This window comes from Rhinolophus sinicus, linkage group LG02 (assembly GCF_036562045.2).
Source record: "Rhinolophus sinicus isolate RSC01 linkage group LG02, ASM3656204v1, whole genome shotgun sequence".
NCBI lineage: Eukaryota > Metazoa > Chordata > Mammalia > Chiroptera > Rhinolophidae > Rhinolophus > Rhinolophus sinicus.
Window position 1 is genome coordinate 73,367,633 of NC_133752.1, and position 26,582 is coordinate 73,394,214.

At 38.4% G+C, this 26,582-nt stretch overlaps 1 protein-coding gene across 16 annotated transcripts in view; it reads right to left on the minus strand.

Annotated features, from left to right (window-relative positions):
• RBM47 (RNA binding motif protein 47) overlaps window positions 1-26,582 on the minus strand; it is a 149,633-nt gene that overhangs the window by 53,557 nt on the left and 69,494 nt on the right. For 2 of the 16 annotated variants that reach the window (XM_074324593.1, XM_019751971.2), the window contains exon 1: window positions 21,712-21,865. The exons of 13 other annotated variants lie outside the window; for them this stretch is intronic. The gene's annotated coding sequence lies outside the window, so the exon portion shown is untranslated. Of the gene's footprint in view, window positions 1-21,711; window positions 21,866-26,582 lie in introns of those variants that run through there. One more of the 16 variants, XM_019751975.2, reaches the window with a different exon arrangement.

Sequence of the window (26,582 nt, forward strand, 5' to 3'; positions counted from 1 at the left end):
TAAACAACTATAGGATATATTTAAAGGAGGCTAACTGAAGATTCCAGAATAGGATTGATCCATGCTTTTTTTCTTCTTGTAAAGTAATGGCCATTCTCTGGTTGAAGGATGAGAATAACAATGTATATACTCTTTTATCCCTGAGAAATGCCCATTAGGCACATAACAGCAGCCATGTGCCCTGACGCTACAATGGGAAAACATGCTACCCTATGAAGCCTCAGGTAACAGGACTCTAATGTTAGCTCCTCCGGTGAGTTCAGAGAAGGGCATTTCTATCCCCACCTCCGGAGGAGAATCTAAGGTACTCTAAAAGTTAAATTACTATTTTTTAATGATACTATTTTCATAATTTATGGTACTCCCATCCTGAGTTTGTTTCAAATTTGTTTAGGAAAATATATTTCCTGCCTTTGTTCTCATATCATCATTATAATATGGATGGATGATCAAATAAGTAAGGTCTGTGATCTCTGAGAAAAGATCTCTTGTTTGAAAGTAACATCCAGGGCTGCCACACCCCAGTAGGAAATGTGTCTCAGCACCTGGTAGCAAACGCAGGTGAGGTTCATCCTGGTAGTATATGTAGGTGAGATCATAGATGGTCAGCAAAGAAGTGCAAACTGATGGAAATGCAACTCTGGGCTCTGGAGCTATTTTACATGGAGTTAGCTCAGCACAGGTCTACCTGACCTAACAACAACAACAACAAAATAAGTATAGCAAATCTTCACTGAGCATCTGCCATGTACCAACTCTGGGCTAAGTACCTCACAAGTTAGCTCATTTATTTCTCACAACAACACTATGAGGTAGTAACCATCTTTCTGCTTGTTTTACAAATGCGTAAACTGAAGCTTAAAGACTTTAAATAAGTTGACCAAGGTCTCACAGCTATTAAGTGGCAAAGATAGAATTCACACCCAGGCAGCCAGACTCCCCACCCTATGTTATGACCCCAGAACCAGCACCACAGGGAGTCCATCATAGTGAGAGGCCAGTACATCATCAGTTATTCTCTGTGTACCTGCCTCAGGTATTCAGCCTTGTGACTCTGTCCCCAAAGAAGAAGGTCTGAATGACTCAGATTCAGCAATGGTCATTCACATTTGCAAATTGTCTTGTGAGACAGAGAAAGAAGACAACAATTAAATTGCAGTAAACAACCTAACCACTTTAGGAAGCTAGAAAAAAAAGAGCAACCCAACCTGAAACAGCAGAAGGAAGGAATGGAGATAAATAAGTATATAAATTTGAACAGAAATAAAGGAAATGGAGAATAGAAAAACTATAAAAATCAATGAAACCAAAAGTTGGTTCTTTGAAAAAAAAAAAAAAAAAAAAACCACACTGACAAACCTTTAGCTAGTTGAAAACTCAACCTACTGAACTCAGGAATAAAAGAGGGGACATCACTACTGATGTCATAGAAACAAAAAAAAGATTTTAAGGGAATACTATGAGCAATCATATGCCAGCAAATTAGATAACCTAAATGTAAGGGACAAATTCCTAGAAAGACACACGATCAAAACAGACTCAAGAAGAAATAGAAAATCTGAATACACTTGTAACAAGTAAAGAGATTGAATTAGTAATAAAAATATTTTCCACAAAGAAAGGCCCAGAAACAGATGTCTTTGCTAGTGAATTCTACCAAATGTTTTAAGTATATTTATCACTAATCCTTCACAAACTCTTCCAAAAAATAGAAGAGGATGGAACACTTCAAGTCAATGAGGCCAGTATTACCTTACAACAAAATCCAGACAAAGACATCACAAGAAAACTATAAATCAATCTCTCTTATGAAGACATATGCAAAAGTCCTCAACAAAATACCATCAAATTGAATTCAGTAACATATAAAGGATTATAAACCATGACCAAGTGTGATTTATCCCTGGGACGCAAGATTTTAACATAAGAAAGCCAATCAATGCAATATACCATATTAATAAAGGACAAAAACTACACAGTCATTTCAATAAACATAAAATAAAAAATCAACAAAATGCAACCACCTTTCATGATTAAAACACTCAACATACTAAGAACCAAGGACTTCTTCAACCTGCTAAAGAGCATCAACGAAAACCTACAACTGACATCGTACTTCATAGTGAAAGACTGAATGCTTTTCCCCTAAGATCAGGAACAAGACAAGAATGCCCTCTTTGCCACATGTATTCAATACTGTACTGGAGATTTTAGCCAGGGCAATTAGGCAAGAAAAAAAAAAATAAAGGTCATCCCTATTAGAAAGAAATAAAACTATATATATATTCACAGGCGACATGATCTTATCTGTAGAAAATGCTAAGGAATTCACTAAGACACTATTAGAACAAATAAACAAGTTCAACGAGGCTGCAGAACACAAGACCAATATATAAAAATCAATTGAATTTATATGTACTGTCAATGAACAATCCAAAAAATGAAATTAACAAAACAATTTCATTTAAAATAGCATCAAAAACAATAAAATAATATGAAAACCACAAAACGTGTTGAAAGAAATTAAAGATCTAAATAAATGGAAAAACATCTCATGTTCATGGATCAAAGATGTAATATTATTAAGATGGCAAGAATCCTTAAACTGATCTATAGATTCAACACAGTCCCCTCAATATTCCAGCTAGCTTCTTTAAAGAAGTTGATAAGCTGATCCTAAAATTTATATGAGAATTAAAGGAGCCCAGAATAGCCAAAAGAGTCTTGAAAAAAAAGGAACAAAGTTGGAGGATTCACATTTCCCGATTTCATAACTTACTATAAAGCTAAGTAATTAAGTCAGTATAGTATTGGCATAAGGATAGACATATAGATCTATGGAATCAAAGTGAGAGTCTAGAAAAAAACAAACATACATCTATGGTCAATTGGTTTTTGACAAGGGTGTTAAGTCCCTTCAGTGGGAAAAGACATATTTTTAAGAAATGATGCTAGAACAACTGGATACCCACATGCAAGAAAATGAAGTTAGACCCCTAATTCATACCATATACAAAATTAAATCCTAATGGATAATCATCCAAATCTAAGAGCTAAAACTGTAAAACTCTTAGAAGAAAAACATAGGTGTGTAAATCTTCATGAACTTAGATCAGGAAATGGCCTTTTAGATATGATGCCAAAAACACAAGCAACAAAAGGAAAATATAATTAAATTGGTCTTCACCAAATTAAAACTTTTTGTGCCTCAAAGGACATCATTAAGAAAGTAAAAGGATAACCCACAAAATAGGAGAAAATATTTGCAAATTATATATCCAATAAGGGACTTACATCCAAAGTACTCCAACAACTCAATAATAAAAAGACAAATAACCCATTAAAAAAATGGGCAAAGGATTTGAATAGACATTTCTTCAAAGATATACAAATGGCCAAAAAACACATGAAAAATGTGCTTTTCATGACTAACATAATTAGTCATCAGAGAAAGGCAAATTAAAAACATGATGAAATACCACTTCATACCCACTAGGGTAGCTATAATCAAAAAAGACTGATAACAAGTGTTGGCAAAGATGTAAAAAAACTGGAAACCTCAAACGCTGCTGGTGGGAATGCAAAATGGTGCATCCACTTTGGGAAACTGTCTGGCAGTTGCTCAAAGGGTTGAACACAGAATTACCATATAACCCAGTAATTCCACTGCTAAATATTTACCCAAGAGAACTGATTACTTACGATCACACAAAAATTTCTACATGAATGATCATAGCAGCATTACAACAGCCTCAAAGTAGAGACAATCCAAATGTCCATCAACTAATGAATACATAAATAAATAAAATGTGGTGTGTTCACACAATGGAATACTATTCAGTAATAAAAGGAATGAATTGCTGATACATGCTATATAATATGTATGAACCCTGAAAACATTAAGCAAAGTGAAAGAAGCCAGTCACAAAAGACCATATATTGTACTGATTCTATTAGGTTGGTGCAAAAGTAATAGCGGTTTAAAAGGCTAGAAATAATTGCAAAAACCGCAATGACTCTTGCACCAACCTAATATTTATATGAAATGTTTAGAGTAGGCAAATCTATAGACAGAAAGTAGGTTAGGGGTTACATAGGGCTGGAGTAGGGGGTGGGAGGGAGAGGGGTGAAAAGAAAAGGGAAGTGATTGGTAACGGGCACAGCGGATTTTTTTTAGAGAAGTAATGAAAATGTTCTAAAATTGATTGTAATGATGGCTGCAAAACTAACTGTGAATATACTATAAAATCCATTGAATTGTACACTTTAAATAGGTGAATTGTATGGTATGTAAATTGTATCCCAAATAAAGCTTAAAAAAAAAAAAAGCCAAGCATGTGAGAGTGGAAGTATAGCAGACGCTGCCCCTCACCACCCCCACTTCCTCACAGGTAAAACTATCACCACACAGAACAACATTTCGGAGAAGGTTCAATTATGACAATGATACTTTTACGTCCTGGTGCATGGCTTAGTGTTCCAGCTCTTTGTTATTCTTACAGTGAATAGCTTTCCAAGAAATGTTTTCTCTGATCCCTGCTCACTTAGTACTTCCTCTGTGAGGAAAGTCCCCCATGGTGTCTGCATGCACACGTGCCTATGCGCTTTGCTGGGGTTGGAAGTCCCGGGGTCAGAGCATTGCTAAACCAAGCTATTTGTAATTCACCTCCCTTCCCAGCCCCAGCAAGCAACAACTCTCCATCATACTTCTCTTCCATCTCCCTTCACCAATCACCCTCTTCATCTCAGTCAATCTTGCTTTCCTAGAGTGGTTTCGCAGAAAGAAAACAAGCTTTCAAGTCTGGTAGACATGAGCTCAAAAACTAACCATATCATTTTCCACTTAGTAACTGTGGGTGAGCCTCAGATGTCAAATCTGTAACACAAAGATCGCACAATACCTAAACTGTTAAAAAATATTTCTGGAGTTCCCACTATGAAGTGGGTACTGAGAATACACACCTGAACAAGACACAAATTCTATAGTTGAAAAACTCATCGTCTAGTAGTCGACACGGAAATAAAACAAACAATGATTACAACGCAGTGTGATAAATGCCATGATAGATGGCATCAGAAGGAGGGAATAATTAATTCTCTTAACAGCTGAGAAGGAGGAAGGCTTTATGGTGTGGTTGTGACACTTCAATAAGGCAATGAGTCCATAGAACACCTGGCACATAGAAAGGGCTCAAAGAGTGTGAAGTTCTTTCCCCACAAAGGGCTCTAGGAATTTAAAAGAAAAACAGGATACGTTTTAGTGAGAGGTAAGAAACTGGAAAGGGCCCTTCACTGCTCCAGCCAGAGCATTATCAAGGCCAAATTCAACTCAAGAAAGCTGGGCATCAGTTTGTATTTCTGAAGATATTAATTATAATATATAGATATCATAATATAGCCATGTTATAGTACATAGAAAGATATTAATGATCATACATCTATATAATAACAAATATATGTGGATGTCCTGGAGTTAATATTGTGAATTTTAACCTGTAATTCTAATTTTGGCAAATTAGAACACCCAGTAAAATGATCCAAAAAAAAAAAAAATCCCTGACTCTTCCTTCAATACGTATTTATTGACCTCCTATCATGTGGTACCAGGCAACAGAGACATGAAATTGAACTTACAAGTGTACAAATGACTAGGGAAAATGTAAACCAAGTCCTTAATAATTGTAATACATGACAGAATACCATGTTGCATTTATTCCCCCTCAATAATTGCTCAAGAGGTTTTCTTGCTCTTGAAACAAAACAGGGAGATAATGTTGATTATATTGGTTCTTTCATGATCAGACCTGTACTCTAACGCTAATTTGTAGAACTAGATTGCAAATGGCTTCCTTTTGGTTAAAAAAAAAAGAAAGAAAGAAAAAAGAAATGATAAAGTTTCAAAACAGAGACAAGTCAAGTACTCCGTGTTCTCAGGGCAAAATCTTGCTGAAATGATAAAAACCTCCACCAGTTCTCAAGAGGCTTAGCTGCATAGATAAACAACCCTGAGAGTCAGTAAGTCCACACTAGTGCAAGGAACATGGTGCAATTCAACTTTGGAGTCTGTGGCCTAAGACGTGGCGATTTGTGAACCAGAGATCAATGAAGCACTTGCACTGAGGAAAGGGAGCTCAGGAGGAAAGCAGATACCTACTTTCCTGCCCACCTACCTTCCCAGGTAACACACCCCTCCATGTCCCAGAACTCAGGTGCACCACCATGCGGCTGAATCAGAGTCCTTCTAGGGGTGAGAAAGCTGCAGGGTTTTCCTTATGAACGAATTACATGAACAATATAAGCCTGAAGTTGCCAAAAAATAAAACCAACACAGAAGACAACAGACTGAGATTGACAGATATATAAAATCCCGATGACCTCTTTTGAATCCTTTGATCCAGTCACGTTCTACCTCTTGGAATTGTCAGTGGGGTAAGTATATATGTATATGTGTAATTTTACGTATAGAATTTAATTTGATGTGTTGTTTCCTTAAACTATTTGGGATTGGGTTTCTGTCACTTACAACCGACAGTCCTAATTAACAAAGGGTCTCACCGCACCCCTTCCTTGGTGTATGTTTTTATGGTGATGGAGTAACCAAGGTCACACAATAATCTCACCTGACCCATTCATTCTTCCTACGTTTTCCTAGTTCAACAAACATACTCTCCAAGTTTCACAAAAGCTGTCATTTTCCCTCCTAGCAAAATTTCACTTTATGCCTCTTTGTCCTTATTGAAAAGGGCATTTCATCATTTTTGGTATAACAAAAGAGTGGTGCTAATCTGACGTATCTTTGGAGAGAAGTGCTACCAGCATTCAAACAGAAAATTGACAAAGGACATTCCAGTGCAAGTTTCCTCCTAAAGGGTCCTTCTATTTAACTGCTTCTTTTTTTTTAAATTAAAGTTTATGGGGGACAATTGTTAGTAAAGTTACATAGGTTTCAGGTGTACAATTCTGTAATACATCATCTATAAATCCCATTGTGTGTTCACCATCCAGAGTCAGTTCTTTCCATCACCATATATTTGTATATTTAACTTCTGAAAAGCGATCAGATCTCTCTCTCTCTCTCTCTCTCTCTCTGCAGTAGAAGTTTACAGAAATCTCTCATGTTCGTGGAGAGAGCCTTTCTGCGATGATTACAGCCTAATGCCACCACAGCGCAGCCCCTAAAAGCCCTGCCGCCTGGAGCCCCCACGTCTGATGTCCTGAACGGTGGTAACTGGGATCGCACACAGGACCCAGAAACAATTGATCACCCTCATTTTTGTGCTTCCTTTTATTTTATCTGACTTCTGCTCCCCTCAGAAGAAGACAGAGAGGGCAGACAGGAATAAACAACAAAACCTAGTGGGAGACAACTTTTACAGGAAACTGGCAGATGTGTAAGAGAGTTTTTGATCAGGGTTGAACCAGATCAGTAGCTGTGTGTTTAAGCAGGAGCACAGAGCAAAGCTATGAGCAGGAATGATGGCTTCCAAACTGTCACTGGGGCTAAATTGTTATATGTCAACCTTGGTTGAACAACCTTGGCTGGAGAACTTAAAAACAAACAAACAAACAAAAACCTAGACTTTTTGTAGGATCCTGGGCCGTGGTAGTTTTTAAAAGCTTCTCCAGGTGATTCTAATAGTAGCCAGGGTCAAAAACCACTCTTCTATACAGACTTCCATCCAAACAAACTTTTTATCCAACCATCACAATTGTGGTGAGCAGTTTTGGCTATAACCAAAATGGCCACTAACAATGCCAACGTCTCATTCTGTCTTCTCTGGTAGCAGATGATTGTAGTTACCTATCACAGTATATAAAGTCTTTACTGTTCATTACATACATCATCTCTAATCTTAACCACCTTGGAAAGTAGCACCATTCCCATTTTCAGCACAAAAAAATGGAGAAATAGACAGGTAAAGAAATTTTCCCAAGATTGTACAGCAAACATGTGGCACAGTGAGATCAGAATCTAAGCTTGCCCTCTCTCCACTATAAAGATAGCCCCTCATCTCTGTGTGTCTTTACTCCTCGCTTTACTGTTTTTTGCTTTTGACATAATCCAAAGTTGGTATCCTTCTAATATTTCACGCACATGAGCAAATATACGATTATCTCTTTAAAAACTAGTGAAAACTCAGAGAAATACAAGTTCAAAACAAGTTTCTTTCATTTTATATTATGAACTGCACATGCTCATTATTTTAAAACATATTCTCTAATTCTAGAAAGCAGAGACAAATGTCAAGAGCTGTTATCAGCCTACCTTCAAAACTTTAATGTCCATTTTCAATTTGAACTTCATTAAGCAAGCTAGTTTTGCTTAGTCTGGTGAATAGCCACTTGGTTTGGGCACATAATCAGCAGCAGACCTTCTAGTAATACATATCCCAGGGCCCAGTTACTTAAAATTGATGCTTCTTTAAATTCCCTTTTCTAAACTCCTAAATTATTGGTAAATCTGAAAATTCCCCTTAGGAGTCCTTGGAAAACAAACTATATATAGTAGAGCATTCTATTAAAAACTGTGAAGTATGATAGTTGATATAATAACTCCTGATTACTAGGAAACATAAGGCCTGCACACGCACACACACTCACACACCCAGAGGTCTTCATTTCTAACAAAATTTATAAATGTGACTGACTGGTATATTTACAAATTGGAGAAGATGTTCCGGTTAGCTTTAGATAAGTCCTCTTCAGTTTATAACTCTCTATGGCATTACCATCTCACACCTTATGTTAATAGTAGGTACTCAATAAATACTTATTAAATGAATACACAAATAAGGAGGAAGGACTGCAATGCAAAAATTAGGGAGAGAGTCTACCTCAAACAGAAAAACAAACCCCATAATCATTAAAAAATAATCAAAGAGAGTGAAATTTATGATCCACAGCATACGGATCTTATACATTAACAAGAAGGCCTTTCGATTCCAAATATTCATTTATTTAAATTTTTAGGTGCATAGAAATAGCATGGAGAACTTTCCCTACATCAGAAATGCAACTGCTACCATCAACAAAATGAAAAGGCAACCAACTGAAGGGGAGAAAATGTTTGCAAATCATATATTTACTAAGGTGTTAATACCCAAAAATACAAAAAACTCTATTAAAAAACAAACAAACAACCTGATTTAGAAATGGGCAGAGGATCTAAATAGACATTTTTCCAAAGACATACAGATTGCCAACAGGTACATACGATGTTCAACATCACTAATTATCAGGGAAATGCAAATCAAAACCACAATGAGATACCACCTCACACTTGTTAGAACAGCTATTATCAAAAAGACAAGAAATAACAAATGTTAGAAATGATGTGAAGAAAAGGTAACCACTATACACTGTTGGTGTGAATGTATATTGGTGCAGCCACTATGGAAAACAGTACTGGAGGTTCCTTAAAACATTAAGAAGAGCTACCATATGGTATAGCAATTCCACTTCTGGGTATTTATCCAAAGAAAACTAAAACACTAATTCGAAAAGACATATGTACCCCTATGTTCCGTGCATCATTATTCACAATAGCCAACATACGGAAGTAACCCAGGTGTCCACTAACAGACAAATCGATAAAGATGTGGAATACTACTCAGTCATAAAAAGACGGAAATCTTGCCATTTGCGACAACATGGATGGACCTAGAGGGTATTATGCTAAGTGAGATACATCAGACAGAGAAAGACAAATACCATGATTTCACTTATATGTGGAATCTAAAAAAACAAAACAAAATACAACTCAGATACAGAGAACAGATTGGTGGTTATCAGAGGGGATTGGGGAATGGACAAAATGAGTGAAGGAAGTCAATTATATGGTGACAGATGGACAAGACTTATTGTGGTGATCACCTTGTAGTGTATACAAAGATCAAATTAGTATGTTGTATTGAAAATAATATGTTACATACCAATTTTACCTCAATTAAAAAAAAAAGAAATGAAACTTCACTTTATTTAGACTCTTCCTAAAAACTCTATGAGGAAGCAGTTACAACTTCAGAACCATATCTTATTTAATCATTTCCTGTCACTGTTCCCCAAGCACACTAAATCTTTATTATAGTAGATAGCATATTGTGTTTACTGGTTCTAGACATATCAGTGCCCATGGACACAATGTTCTTGATTTTGTTTCCATGCATTTATTCATTCATTCATCCATTGACTATATTGTGCTTTGCCCAACTGGTGGTACATAATGAATCAGCAATACTAACAGACACTTTATAGCTGGAGAAGACCACCTAGTGCTCCTACATAAGAAACACCTTGAAGACCAAAAGATATGTGTATTCCCATCTGTGTCCTCAAAGCTTAGCACAAACGTGAGAAATGGTTGATGACTGAACCACACCTTAGAGGTCATCTACCTCAGCTCCTCATTTCGTGGTGGTGACTGGATTATTTCACAAGGTAACAAAGCTACTAATTAGGGGTAGGCCTGGGACTAAAGGTCAGATTTCCTGTCTCCCAATCCAAAGTTCACATAAAATTCATTTTTTGATTGACGCCAAATCAACAAACTCAAGGGGCAGTGTGATAGTTATTTCCTTTTAGCCGACTAATGTCTTTAAGACCAAGTCGCTTTAAAGCTCCAATATATTGATGAAACACTGTGTTTTCATGGCCAATTGAGCTGTTCCACTTAGCTGAAGTTTTAAATATCATAATAATGGAGATTAATAATTAATTATGCTGTATGTTAATATTCTACTTAAAAGCTTTATTTTAAAAATGTGTCTGTATCCCTAGGTATTTATCTAAGAGAAATAAAAACATGTTCCCAAATTCTTATGCAAGAATGTTTATAGCAGTGTTATTTATAATAGACTACAACTCGAAACGTCTTAGTCATCTATCAATGTGAGGATGGATAAACTGTGATACAGTCAGACAATGGAATACCGCTCAGTAACAGAAGGAAATGAGTTACTGATACATTCAACACCATGGCTCACTAGCTCATTAGAATAAAACATTGTGAGTAAAAGGAGTCTTATACAGAAAAGTACATACTGAGTGAATTCCATTTATATGAAATTCTAAAACAGGAAAATACACGGTGGGAAAAAATTCACATTGGTGGTTGATGGAGAAGGGAGGATGTAGGGATAGGGACTGACTTGGAGGGGGCATGAAAAGAGCTTTCTGGGGGTGATAGTAATGCTTTTTATCACAATGGAGGTTTGGGTTACAAAATAGCATGCCTTTGTTAAAGCTCAGTAAATGTCCGCCTAAGATTTGTGCATTTCCTTATATGCAAATATTATCTTTAAAAAACTATAAACAAATATTGAACTTTAATAAACGAAGTGTTTCCAATGTTCAGCAATTTATTTTGAAGGGCATCAAAAAAATATGATGAATTTGTGGGTAGAAAAATGGATTGGTGGGCAGATATATGACAAAGCAAGTACAGCACAATAAATGTTAATGGCAAAATCTAGGTTTGGGGTATGTGAGTGTTCACTGCAAAATTCAAATTTGCTATGTTTGAAATTATAATAATAAAATGTGGGTGAAAATGACACGTAAGACAAGCGTTCTCTATGGGCCTTGTTTGGAGCTTTAATGAAGAAATCAACTGTAAAAAGAAATTATTAAGACAAATGGGGAAAGTGTATATGAACTGGATATTAGATGATAACAAGGCATGACTGTTCATTTTGTTAGGTATGATCCTAACAGATACATAAAAATATCTTCATGTTTTTAAGATGCATGTTAAAATACTAGAAATAAAAATAATATGTCTTTGATTTGCTTTAAAAATTATATAAACAAATGAGGGAGGAGGGAATGATGCCATAGGGCAGGAAATGTCGTACAAAATCAGCTGATGGCTTCATTTATCATGAAGAGTGAAATGAACACAGGGAAACACTCTCAGTCTTAACCTGAGCCCAATCTACCGATGAACTTGATCACTGCAACTGGAGGCCACATCTAATGTAAACACATGAAGATAAATGTTATAATGAAGGTTGTATGACAAAAAAAGATGTGGAAAGCAGAAAGAAGGATGAAACATAAAACAGATCTAGATTCTGCTGCTTTTAGTTCTATCCTCAGAGGGTTGAGGGATGCACAGCTCATATTTCATACTGTCAGATCCTGAAAACAAGTATCTAGATCAGTGTTAACAGAATTTGCTGTGATGAGGGAAACACTTTTTATCTGCACTGTCCGATACCGTTTCCACTAAGCAAGTGCAAAGGAGCATTTAAAATGTGCTTAGTGCAAACAATGAACTAAATGATTCACTTCATTTTAATTAATTAAATTGAAATAGTGTATTGCATGTGGCTAGCGGCTACCACATTGGACAGCACAGGTTTAGCTAGAGTCATAGGGTAGGTCCTGGACAGAAGAACCAGAGATGTGGGGCAGAGTTAGATCAGTAAGTCTTAGAAATGTTATATCACTCTGGTGTAGTACACGGAACTAATCTAATCAATGTGCTTTTTATTTAATGCATTATTAAAAATTCTGGTCACCATTTCCAAGATTTAATAAAGGCTCAGATGACAGTCAAATGAAACTCAGTAGCTCAAGTGATGTTTTTTTCAGTCTTTTAGTTCTTCCTTTCCAGAGGCATAATTCCCTTCCTGATGCCAACAGCAAGTACCCACAAAACCACCTCCACCACAAGCCCAGCATACACACGTACCCGTCCTCCCCTCTCCTGCTTACCTCAGTTCAAAAGTTTCCATCCATGTAGTCTTACACACTAACACGGTCTATAGCAACCCCGCCCCCCCGCCCCCGCCCCTAGATTCTGGCCATTCAGCTCATCAGAAAGAATATACACAAAGGTCAAGTTTGGGCATTTTGTAACTGTTTTTGATATAAGTTTGAAGCAGGTTTGCCTGCCTACCTTCTTGGGTGGGGATGCCACGTTGGACAAATTATTTGCTGTATTGTAACCATGTTGACATATTTCCCACAGCATATTTGTTTGATGTGTCTTTGTTGCTATGTTCAGAAAAAGGAGTAGAGAACCTCATTCGATGAATTGAGCCTGATCTGAATTGAGGGGAAGTCAAGCATGAAGGAGGAAGTGGACTGGACTCCCTGAGTGTTGTTGAGAAATGTGTTCCCCAGCTAAGATGGTATTTTCCCCATCTCTCTGGTGGGGAGGAGGAAGAGGGTCGGGGAGAGGGGTTAACGACTGCATTTGTTTAATCAGTCAGTGCTCAATGATACAGCACTTGAAAACAGTTGAATTTGTTTAGCTTGAACAGATAATACTGGTGACTAAAATCTGACATTTATACCTTCTTCTTTCCTTCCTTGTTTTTGAAACAAGAACTACAAAGACTTGAAATCAGAACCTAACGCTGAGAGGGCAGAATAAATGTAATAGAAGTATGATGAGTCTGCACTGGGCAGGGGAATTCTCCCTGCAAGGTGGTCTCAAAGTAGGAGAAGGCTAGATAGAGGTGGGGTTTGGGGAGATTTCTGTGGTGCTGACAGCCAGCAGCAGGTGACAGGAATTGGGAGAAGGATTACTCAGGACAAATGAATTGCAAGTTTGTCTTTGGGGAGGGCGGAGTGGCGGGGGAGCCACGGGCACAAGTAATGCCAGTCCTGGATATTCTGAACAAACTCAGAATCCAAGGGCTTGAAAAGTCCTACTAGCAGCATATAATGGGAAGGTCAATAAACTCCCCATGGTCACTGCTTCCTGCTGTCCTTCACCTTGGACAGTGTTTACTGTCATTATCTTGTAGATTTGCTGGCAAGAGACTTTGAATTTCAGTAATTACTTTTAGAAATAACATTTTTGTATGCTTCTTTTGATGATACAAGAAATCCACGTTCACCGTGGAAAACAAAGAAAGGCCTAAAAGGGGGAGAAGGTTCATTCTCATTCTCTCATTCTGTCTCTCTCTCTCATAGCTAGACAATTTTTTATTAAGGCCATAGGGAAGAAAGAGGAGATGAAATGGAAATTCAGATAATTCAATAGAAAATTGTACACCCTCTGATCATGGGTGGGGATTTGGGTGTCCTCATTCTCCAGAGGTATTCCTCTATGTTGCATTCTTTCTTTCCAACAGAATCCCATTAGTGTGATGACTGGGTGAAGCATTTCTAAGGTTCTTGACGTATGTTTCCAAACTGTTTCCTGCTAGGTCATAGCAATTTGTGTGGCCATCAGACACCTATGACTAAACTGGATTTCTTCATGGCAGGGAAATGGTAACCTCATTGTTGTTTTGATTTGCAGGTTATTTGTGATGTTAACTTTCTTCCTTATGTTATACATCAGTATTTCTCTTTTGTGAATTAGACTGTTTCTTTCTACTATTTTCCTGTCATTTTCCCTATGAGATTCTATGATAGGATCTTAGTTAATAGAATAATGAATTAATATAATACTGGATTACTTCTTTGAATTGAAAAACTTCTCCCCATCAAAAACTATCACCATTGGCTTAATTTGTTCACATTCCATTCAAATTCTTTACTTTCGTCACAATTTTTATGTGGCTAAGAAACAGGCCATTTACAAGATATCTGCAAATAGCAGGTTATTTACCAAAGAAGTGCTTAAGGAGGACCAAGGACTTTCAACTTCTGAAGGCAAATTATAAAAATGAAAAAAATAAAAAGGTTGTTTGTTGCTTTTTACTTTTCAGGCGGTTGTAGCTCCAAGCTCCTAACTCCGAAGGCTGCCAGTTCGATTCCCACATGGGCCAGTGGGCTCTCAACCACAAGGCTGCCAGTTCAACTCCTCGAGTCCCTCAAGGGATGGTGGGAAGCGCCCCCTGCAACTAAAGATTGAATACGGCACCTTGAGGTGAGCTGCCGCTTAGCTCCTGGGTGGCTCAGTGGTTGGAGCGCGTCCTCTCAACCACAAGGTTGCTGGTTCGACTCCTGCAAGGGATGATGGGCTACGCCCCCTGCAACTAGCAACGGCAACTGGACCTGGATCTCAGCTGCGCCCTCCACAACTAAGACTGAAAGGACAACAACTTGAAGCTGAACAGCACCCTCCACAACTAAGATTGAAAGGACAACAAGTTGACTTGGAAAAAAGTCCTGGAAATATACACTGTTCCCCAATAAAGTCCTAAAAAAAAAAAAAGAACAAGATTTCCTTAATTTTTCTTATTGCAAACATAAAGAGGGGCTGGACTACAACATGAAGAAGTTTCTCTAAGCCACAGAACTAGTTAAGAGGAAGACCCAGGAATGGATCAATTCCTTGATTACTGGTTGAGTGTTCTTTCCACAGCACGCCCACTCCCTCAGAGCCTGATAATTTTTTTCTATGGAATTCTATTTCAACTTAAAATTCCAGTTAAAATACTTACCTATCGTTTTATGCGGCAAATAAAGCCTTCATCATATTATAAATGGGGCTATATTCAATCGTGTGTGTGTGTGTGTGTGTGTGTGTAGATGCCCATACGTTTTACACCTTCATTATATGATCTTACATTTTCTGACATATCTATTATTAAACAACAGCAGGGACTGTACACATGAACTATTCTAATATTTTTAATTAAAAAAAAAGGAAAGAGTAGGCATTTCTTATGGCTTTGCAATAGGAAGCCATGCTATGAGAAAAGCAGAATGAAAGCCTTTGTTTCTACTCAGAGTCCTAGTTTGCGTTTGTGATTGACACACAGATGGCGCTTTCTTCAACAATGGCTAATTTAAATGTGGAGCTTTCACAATCTTGAAAGACAAGAAAGTCACACATGACAGTGCTCAATCTTTTGAATTCACTATTAAGGTAAGAGTCCATTTCCGTTCACGTAGGCAAACTTCCTTCCAGGAAATCCTGTTCAAAGGGAAGGTAAACTAAGCTCTATTGGATGCCCATGACAGGCCAGATACTTTCAGTACTGCACATTATCTCAATTAATCCTAACAGTAACAGCGACAGATTGGTAAATTGTGGAAAAAGCAAGTGGCATATGGAGGAAGCTTCTTTATTTCAGCCTTCTCATACACAAAACGGGTATATTTTACACCTCAGAATTTTAAAAAATAAAAAGTGGTCATAAAAATTACTTGAGAAAGTATTTTTTAAAGTATTGCAATACAAGATATTGTTCCTGGGGTTGTCTATAAAGTTAAAAAAAAGAATCAAATCACATATGTGCTGAAAGCTTTCAAGTGTCCCATATAAAAAGGGCTTTCTATTAATTGTGACAATAATAAAGCTTTGAAACCAAGAATCTGGGTATCGCTTGCTCTTTCTATAAGTGACTAAAAATGTTTGAGATGCTATCTGGGTATTTTCTTGTCTTCCACTGGGCAAAGGGTGGGCTAACCAGCTTATCTTCAGCCCCGATGAAATGATGAACAGACCATAGTGACGTGCCTTATGATATTAATGCAAAGTTAAAAACATAACTTCTTTCATTCCCAACTAGAAAAAAATCTAAAGAGTATATGCTCCCTTTTATTATTCCAAATGAAGGGCATCATGAGAAGTCTCTGGTAACTTTTGAAGAATGAATTATTTGTGAATGCATACTATTTGTAAGATGGAAAATTGAAGAAGGTAGTAATGAAAAGGAAATTTAGAAACTTTGTTCATCGATGAGATATTCAGTTGAGTCAGACTTTGATATACCCACTGGGTCAGCATGCAGAGCCTTCTCTGAGTTAGAATTTAAAGCACTTCAAACCCCACTTTGAAAGACGTGACCTTTGCCTCCCGGAAAATTTCTCAGCAATTGTGATTTGAAATTCACCTACCTGTCTTATGGCGATTGACTATTTCTTTACACATAGACATTAAAACCTGATCTTTAAAAAGAAAAACCTCAAGAGTTGCTAAATACAGATTTTACAATATACCATGTGCATCTGAAAATAAATTATTCAAAAGCAAAAAACTATGTTCATAAAGAAAGATGAGAATAAAAAAATACACAAGAGAGCCTTCTTTTCAGAACAAAACAAACTTTGAAGGGAAAGAGAGAGAAATGACCTAAGAAATGTCAGGTCAATGGCCAGCTTTCCGACAGGAGATACACATGTCTGCACTACTGTATAAAAGCCGAGGCTTCATTAATGAGGTGGCACAGCCTCAACAGCCATCTGGCATCATCTCTGCCAGGACCGGATTGCTCTCTGTGGCAACTAACAACTTGTGTGTTTAGTTCAGCCCAACTGTGAAGTCATGAATCTTTTCTTAGGCTCAGTTTCCTCATCTGCAAAAACAACACTGGCAGTTGCCTCTATGGGCAATGTTTCCAGTTAATAAACAGCCCATACAGAACACTTAGCAAATACACTCCCAGAAACAGATTCCTCTCCTTTCACCCTTTCAGGTGATAACATTTCCATCCCACCCTTGAAGAGATCATTTAACTTTAAAGAGCTGGTGCACACAGGGAATGATTTTCAGCTCATAGTCACATTTTTAATTTCCCAAGTTTATTAAATTGTGGTCTATTCTTACAAAGGAATATTATGCAGCAATGAAAAAATAAATCACAGCTACATGAAACAATGTGGATGAATGTCTGAGACACAATGTTGAGTGAAAGAAGCCAGACCAAAAGATTACATTTTTATGAAGTTCAAGAATAGACAAAACTAATCGATGTAATAGGAGTCAGAGTAGTGGTCACCTGGTGTGTGTGTGTGTGTGTGTGTGTGTGTGTGTGTGTGTGTGTGTGTAACTCGGAGTGGAGGCACAAGGGAGCCTTCTGGGACACTGAAAATGTTCTGTACCTTGACATGAGTGGTGGTTACAGGTGTGTGTGTATATATATAAAATATATGCACACATACATGAAAATTCATCAAGCTGTATATGCAAGAATTGTGCATTTTACTGCCTTTATATCTCAACAGTGTTTAAAATAGTATTTTTTCAAAGTACTTATTTGATTTAATCTTATGACATGGAAGTTTTTCTCTTACGCATTCTTCCAGTCTCTTTTACATTTACATGAGTGAGACATGTATTCATTGGTACCTCATAACTGTAGGAATAAAGAATTTCCCGGGGGATCAAATATATGGTGATGGAAGGAGAACTGACTCTGGGTGGTGAATACACAATGGGATTTATAGATGTTGTAATACAGAATTGTACAGCTGAAATCTATGTAACTTTACTGACAATTGTCACCCCAATAAATTTTAATTAAAAAAAAAAAGGATTTCTCATATATGAAATTTCCAAATAATTTAACCATTTTACTTAAAACAGACACTATTGAATGCATTCTTCTTTGCAAACCAAGGTTTCCTTAGAAACTTGCATGGTCAAGCTGGGCTGAGATGGAGTGAAGCCTTCAGGGACCGTTACTTCTATACTGGATGATACCCTGTTTCCCCAAAAATAAGACCTAGCTGGACAATCAGCTCTAATGTATCTTTTGGAGCAAAAATTAATATAAGACCCGGTATTATATCGTATCGTATCATATCATATATCATATCATATCATATCCCCAGTATATTATATTATACCCAGTCTTAAATAAGACCAGGTCATATATTAATTTTTGCTCCAAAAGACGCATTAGAGTTGATTGTCCGGCTAGGTCTTATTTTCGGGGAAACACGGTAGTAGTTTTTGCCCCTTCCCTGTTATCTGGGGCTATTTTTCACTGTTGCATGCCTGCCTCTAACCACCCGGTCCTTCTCATTTGCTTTCTTTCATTCATTTATTCACTAATTTTGGCACATATTTTTTGAATGCCTAGTATGCACTAAGCATTGGAGATATAGTGATGAATGAGACACTCATGATCCGTGACCTAAGGAAACTTACATTTTAGCAGAGGCTGTAAGTAAAAAACAATGTGATGACTATCTTAAAGGTGGAAGTACTGGACCTAATTTAGGGTGCTTGGGAAGGTCACCTTAAAGAAGTGACATTTAAGAACTGAGAGGTGAGAGAACCTAGCCCAGAGTTAGACCTAAGTATTTATGAATGAATGAATCGTACACGAATGAATGATCATTAGCCAACAAAGAAGAGTTCTGATTTACTGTGCACTGAGAAACCAGGAATTTTATAGAAAGATGTCTAAACCAAGAGTCAATAGGCACCCTGATGGACTTCATGGCGTTAATTTTGACTGCTGTGAGCACTGTTTTTTGCCTTTCTTAAGACTTTAGGTTACTAGACAAGTTAAGGATTTTTAGACATTGCTCAGCTAACCCATACATATGCGGTTTTCATTTCATCCTACCAAAACAAAGCCAGCCCAAAATAGCCCAAGTTTTTATGATTATTCCTCCATTTTGCCTGCATACTGTTTCCCCAAAAATAAGACCTAGCTGAACCATCAGCTCTAATGAATCTTTTGGAGTAAAAATTAATATAAGACCCAGTCTTATTTTACTGTAATATAAGACCAGGTATAATATAATATAACATAACATAACAACATAACATAACAAACATAAAACATCATAACACCAGGTCTTATTTTGCTATAATATTATATTATACAAGACCCGGTCTTATATTAATTTTTGCTCCAAAAGACGCATTAGAGCTGATTGTCCGGCTAGGTCTTATTTTCAGGTAAACATGGTAGTTCTTACCCCAAACTCACATGTATATGACTTTTCTGGCACAGCCACCAAAATCACCTTGAAAGGCTGTCACCCATCCATGCCTTTGTACGACAGCTCTGTCCAAGCCAAAACTGCCCTGACTCCTTGGTATTATCACATGTTGCAAACTACCACCTAATTTGGGGCCCATTATTGTATCCAGAGAATTCACCTTCGTGACATATTACAAATTGGGAACTTGCAGTCTAAAGGACAGAGGAATAGATGCCAATCACCTTTGTAGAAAGACTACATGCCTTACAAAACCAATCTGACATATAAGTATTATTACCATATCACATGTAACAGCAGCAAAGTTTTAAATGCCAGAGATACGGACCAAGGGATTCAAGGCTTAATTTGATGTATGTACGACTTCATCCATCCACAAACTATCGTGAAACTGTAAGAACCCCGAACAAGAGGTACACATGCAGCTTTTGCTCATCTCGGTTTCTTACAATTCCATGTAGATCTTTGAGACTTGAAATGTGAAAAAGCTAAACAAAGAAATGGCATTGAATAAGGATTTTCCCAGTGAAATAAAGGGAAATGAGGAATAAAAGTATCTGGAAATGGTTTATTTTTAGACTTTTTTTCCAGTCTTTCTGTTCCTCTGATAAAATTTCAAACTTAAAACGGCATCAATCTCCTTTAGAGACAGTGGAATTAAGGCATGAGCTCCTTCACTGGCCAGCGTCTAATTTTTGGATTTATGTGGTATCACAGCATGTCAAAAGTTTGACAGACTCTTGAGCAATCTAAGTGCATCTGGGGGACAGACAAGTAGAGAACAAGTCTTCTTACCTCTGTTTTGAAATCTTAGAGGTAGGAAAAAGTTAATTAACTTGTCGAAAGTGACAAAAATTTTCAGTGGGCAGGGTAGTGAAATAAACTCATTTTTCTGACATGCATATGCAAATAATCAAATCTGCTGTCTCTCAGCTACACTGGTGTCTTTTGACCTCCAGTTGGTTAGATTTAGTCCTATTTGCCTAAATACACAAAGCCACAGTGAAGTTTTTCCCATTAAGGAAGTTTCCTCTAATTTTAAAACAATCATTTCTTCCAGCCATTTTGCAATACCTGGGAACTTGTCAGAAGAAAAACTGTTGGCTTCTTACTGCCAGTGTCACTGGGCAAAAATGTACCAAAATCACATTCTTTTATAATATCAATGGGCTCTTAAACTTTAGTACTGTCTTCATACTTACGTCTCCTGCCCTGAGACACAGGATAAAAGCCAAAGATTCCATGTTTGTTATGCTGCATATATTATACTGCAGTTCCTTTCCCCAACAACTGACCATTACAGAAATCTTTCGGAGCTATTCTTTTTCTAGATTTGTGCATGTGCTGCTTGGGTTTTAGTCACTAATAACGTGGTCTAGGATATCATTACTACAATTCATTAAATGTAAACATTTGATGAAGGCTCTAGTTTTACAGTATATGCTCATGTTGTTGTTGTTTTTATACAGCAAAACAAGGTAGAATATAAATATTTAATATTCCCAAGAAGTAGTCATTAGTTTCGCCAAAACTATCTATGACCAGCGTCTAACGTCATTCCTAGTGACTATGTTCTAAAAACACAGATTTGAGGATCTAAAGCAGTCTTTCAAGCCGACCTTTAATTTATCTAGTCGAACTTTAACAGAATGGTGGGGGGCAGGGGGAGTTTAAAAGTATTTTCATGAAACCGGAACCACCATTTAGCAAAAGCTTTTAATGGAATGAGTCACGGGGCATACTGAAGTGCAAATCACAAGGTTACACGTCGCCTCCTAGAAACACCACACCTGGTTCTGAATTCTTTGCTAAAGCAAATGCTAACATCTGATTCCAAACGCTAACGTCTGATTCAGACCACTGGAAAACTTCAAGCACAGGTAGATTTTTACCTCACGCTCCATGAAATGTACGTCTCTCTAGTAAAACTGAAAACAACATTTGACTGAAACCGAAGATTATAATTATCCGGGGACTCAGAGCCACTGAAAAATACAGTTTACAAAGAAATTACTTTTGCCCCTTCCCTCCCCTCACCATCCCCACCCCTTCAGTAGAAGGGGACCCGTATGTAATGTAAAATTTTAAACATTTCTAAATACTAAAGTATGAAACAAGTACCTGGCAAACACCTGGAGCTCTCTGTTTCCACTGCTCGTTCTCTCCTCCCACACTCTGGCAACGGAATGCCCTTCAAATCCATGGCTCAGTGCTTTTGGTAAATGTTTTACAAGACACTAAACAGCCGTGTGTCCCACCCTCAGAGCAAACACCATTGAGAGAACACAATATAATGGTTGCAAAGATAGTGTGTGATGTACAATAATGCAAATGAATAGGCGGGCTCTATTTCCATACTTCCCCTTAGGGAGAAAAAAAAATCCCAAACTTTCGAGGGGTGGGGGTGGGCAACCAGGAAGAGCTTGAAAAAGTAAACCTTGACACTAGAAGCATTAGAGTTGTGTGTGTGTGTGTGTGTGTGTGTGTGTGTGTGTTTTTCCCCTTAAAGCAGCCTTATGATAAGCTCATTGTCCTAATCCCCCAGCAAGTCTTGGCTTGCTAAACTGAAAAAGTGTCAAAGGCGAGCGTTAATAAAGGGTAGATAGAGTTCACCAGTGAGTCTGTAGATACAGTAGTAACTGTACATTTACCATGTATTTCTATCTATCAGAGCAAATGCAATTCAGAAAAGCTTTACAAAAAAAGTCTTCCACAATAAACAAAATGTACTCCCCATTTTCCCTATCCCTCAAGTAAATTCACAGTTAAAAACCAACTCTGTTCCAAACCAGAAGTTTTGCATTCCATTCAAGTTAACAATTACAACTGGAGGATAACAGAAACTTGCTGGCACCGAATTATTAGCATACCCAGAATGTCAGGTGCCTCTTGGTACCACCAGGGTTAACAAAATAAAGAGAGTGGGGCGGCCGGTTGGCTCAGTTGGTTAGAATGCAGTGCTCATAACACCAAGGTCACCAGTTCGATTCCCACAGAGGCCAGTGAGCTGCGACCTCCACAACTAGACAGAAAACAACGACTTGATTTAGCTGATGGGTACTAGAAAAACACACTGTTCCTCAATGTTCCCCAATAAAAATTAAAAAAATAAAAATAAAATAAAAAAGAGAGAGGGTGCCCAGGGACTGTCGGCTTGGTTTTACAAAAACTACATATGGAGATTGATAGAGTCTAGAGCCCATGTGGGTAGCACACACCTGCTGTGTTTCACCAAAAATAAGGCCTAGCTGGACAACCAGCAACTTGAGTCTTTTGGAGCAAAAATTAATATAAGACCCAGTCTTATGTAATATAAGACCGGGTCTAATATAATATACTATAAGACTGGATCTTATATTAATTTTTGCTACAAAAGACGCATTAGAGCTGATTATCCATCTAGGTCTTATTTTCAGGGAAACACGGTACCTGCTCTTGCAACTCTGAGTAGGACAGCCTGAGAAAGGAGAAAATAGAATTATTTAGCAACAGTCAAACCTACTCGCTAAAAGGAGACCAAGGCCATCTAGAGAATAATTGACTTTGGCCTCAGAATCACACACTAGGCCAGGTTAGGCAAGTAAGAAAACCCTTTTATTGTCCCCACCCCCTACTAGGGAAGATATCCCAAAGAACTGATAACTCTCCCAATCTGGGAGCCTAGAAAATGGCACAGAGCAGTTCTTCACATTTTCAAAACATTGTAAGGGTTGTTATGAATTTTCTTTGGTCCCCCTTACCTCATGTAGATAGGTTCCATCTTATTTTCAGTTTCCTCATTTACAGATGCCTCAGGTTGTGCTGTGACTCAGGGCAATTGACTTCATCTCATGCTAGTCTCATTGACTAATCTGCCTTGGGTGGGATCCTAAATGATCCATTTATCTGCCTCTCAGGGCGTGGTGAAGGGGCCTCCCTGGCTGACAGCCCAGGCAGCCATCTCTTTGCTTTCACATTTTCCTCTTGCCTTCTAACCTGCTTTCTAAAGTCTTGTCCTGGCCTCCCTTTTTTCTCAGTTTCTTTCTTTTCCCCCTTCCTTTCCTCCTTGCTTTTTTGCCTCACTTCCCTGAGAGATGATGGGGAGGTGGTAAAGAGCAATTCTTTTCATCATCCGAGTTCTTCTATTATTTTATACAACATATCAAACAACCCGGGGAGGGAGGAGGTAAGACAGATGTTCTTATTGTATTGATTCCACCAAAGTGAGACCTGAGATCCAGAAAGATTCAACAACTGGCCCAAGGTCACTGGTGATGCTGACGAGGCTGGGACTGAAGCTCAGCTTTCCTGACAGGCCAGGATCCTGCTGCCACTCAAACACTGAGCCACTCCCTCAAATGCATGTCTCTTTCAGGGCCCTACAGTGCCCACTTGGTCTAATCGATTCTCCCCAACTGTGACATCTTTTCCTCTCGGATGGCTCTTCTCATCTTCCTTCTTCCCTCTGGGCTGGTCCACCTCTTACCTGCTTTTAGGGTCTATCTCATTTGACCCCTATAACTCACCTCCGGGCTACTGCTGTCCTTGTGTGCCTTTCTTTAGGCGAACCCAATAGGAGCACATTTCCAAAGTGACAAACCTGCATGACTGGGGACAATGATCACTTCCTAGGAGTCTTTCCTTATTAGCGCCTCCCTTGGGTCACATATTTGTGTGTCATTCAACGTCAACTGCTGTCTAGGCCACCAGAGCACCCACTTGTTACACCCCTTAGCATGGAGCCCAGTGCTGATGCTTAAGGAACATATTTGAATTTTGCCCCCCCCCAAAAAAAATGTGAAGACATAGTAGTATAATCTAAAGCAGTGCCTCAATGGAGCACACTCCAGCTATAAGTGGAGGCTTGAGACCTTACGTTTTGATGGAGTTGCTTTGCTTTGGTTTGTTTTTATTCAAGAGGATGAGAAAAGCGTGTTATAAAGACAAGACAGCAAAGAAGCCAACTTTCATGTCATACCATGAAACGAGCATCACTTATTAAATGTCAACAATGACCAGGTACTGGACATGTGGCATCTCATTTCATCTGACTGAGAAGGAAATAGGTTCAGAGAGGCTGCCCATGGCTGCCTGGCTGATAGCAGAACCGGTCCCAATCGGAGCCCTTGCCCTTTGCCTGAGCTGCACTCCCCTGCCTGCCCCAAGCACGCTGCAGCATGTTCACTCTGGGGACCAGTTGCCCAAATCAAGAGCCACCTACGTGTTCTCTGCCGCTCTGTGCTCAGAACCTGTTTGGCCCTGTTCTTCTACTCGACTCCTTTTCCTTGGCCTCCCTGCCACCTTTCCTCCACCTTTTTTTCTTGCCCCCAAAATAATCTGTCCCATTCACTTTAAAGTCTATCAACAAAATCTATTAATAGGTGGTACGGATTCCCCCATTTCAGGGAAGCCTCTATGTTCATTTCTTCTATAAATCTGAGTATAAATCTGATGTTTGGCTTTAAACACTGTAGGCGGTGTTAAAATTCCCTGTGTTACGTACAGCACTTGGTGTGCTGGTGTATTTAAATAGGATATCGCATGCTGCTCAGAGACTAAATCCTATGGCCCCGAGAAAGAACTGTGCCTCCTACACAATATAAATGTTTTGTAATAGCATTTTCCCACATCTACTCATATGATTCTAATTTGAATTTTTGCTCTATTGTTTTGCGTATGGCAGTGAACAAGTATACCCCTGGGACTTTCAGTTCCAGAGCTCTGACTGGGCACAATAACCAGCCCATGGAGAGTGCTGCTCTGTTACCCTGGGCCTATTCAGAGTTTCTGTCAGTTGTAGGGACCTACTTCTAGCATGGATAGCCTTGCGTCTAGCATAAATCTGACCTGCAGGATGGTTCCAGATTCTGAAAGGGGTTTTGCTCTCCCTTGGACACTAGGAGATAGGAGAGGAGGAAGCAGCAGGAGGTGAAGATTTTATTTGGAGCTGCTAAGTCTCCCAGAATCTGCCAAAGTCCTTGGCACTCCCCTGAATCACTCAAGCCCCTTCAGTTCTCTGGAGGGAGCTTCAGAGAGCCTCACGTGTGTGGCCTCAGAAACCGCTCATCACCCACTCCAGCCTAAACCCAGACCCTAAGCAAGGTCCCAGCAGCCCTTGCTGTTTTTCCCAATTGCCCAAGAAAGGAGAGGCTGGAGCAGGAGAGGGGAACACATGACCAATCTACACTGTCCAATCTGTCACTGGGACATCATCCACTAGACCAGCAGCTCTCGAAGTGAGGTCCAGGGACCCCGTGGGGGACCCTAAGACTCTTTCAGAGGTCTGCAAGGCCATAACTACTATATTAGAATAATAATTCTAATATTTTTGCCTTTTTCACTGCACTGACATTTGCACTAATGATGAAAAGGCAATAGTGGGTCAACCGCTGACACCTCAGCACACAACTGTACCAGTAATCATAGCAGATTTCATCACCAGACACTCAAAGGTTTTCTTTTATGTTTTTAAGAGCCAGTTTTCCTTAAGAATGTAGTTGAGGAAGCAGGAAAACATTAATTTTCGTATATCTTGACTCTTGAATATATATCTTTTTAATATTCTGTGTGGTGAAATGGGAAGTATGCATCAATCAGTCTTGCTGCATACCAAATTATGACAATAATCTCAGGGAAATTAATTGGGTGATGGTTTGAGTTATAGAGTAAACTACAGGTGCTTTTGTCACAGAACACCATTTTTACTTGAATGACAGACAAACTATGGGGATTCAGACTTGTGTGTTTGGCAGACATTTTCTAGAAAAATGAATGAAGTGTGCCGGTCACATCAAAGAACACAACTGATAGTATCTGTTTCCAATGATAAAATTCAAGCTTTCGAGCAAAAGTTAAAATAGTGGAGAATTTGCACGCACCACCATGAGCTTGACAGCCTGCTAACGATTAAAGTTTTTTCTGATGAGATTAGTTGTAATATTAACAAATGTGATGTTTTAATATTGTATAATGAAATGTGTCAGTATTTAGAAGATCAGCACAACTCGGTAAAC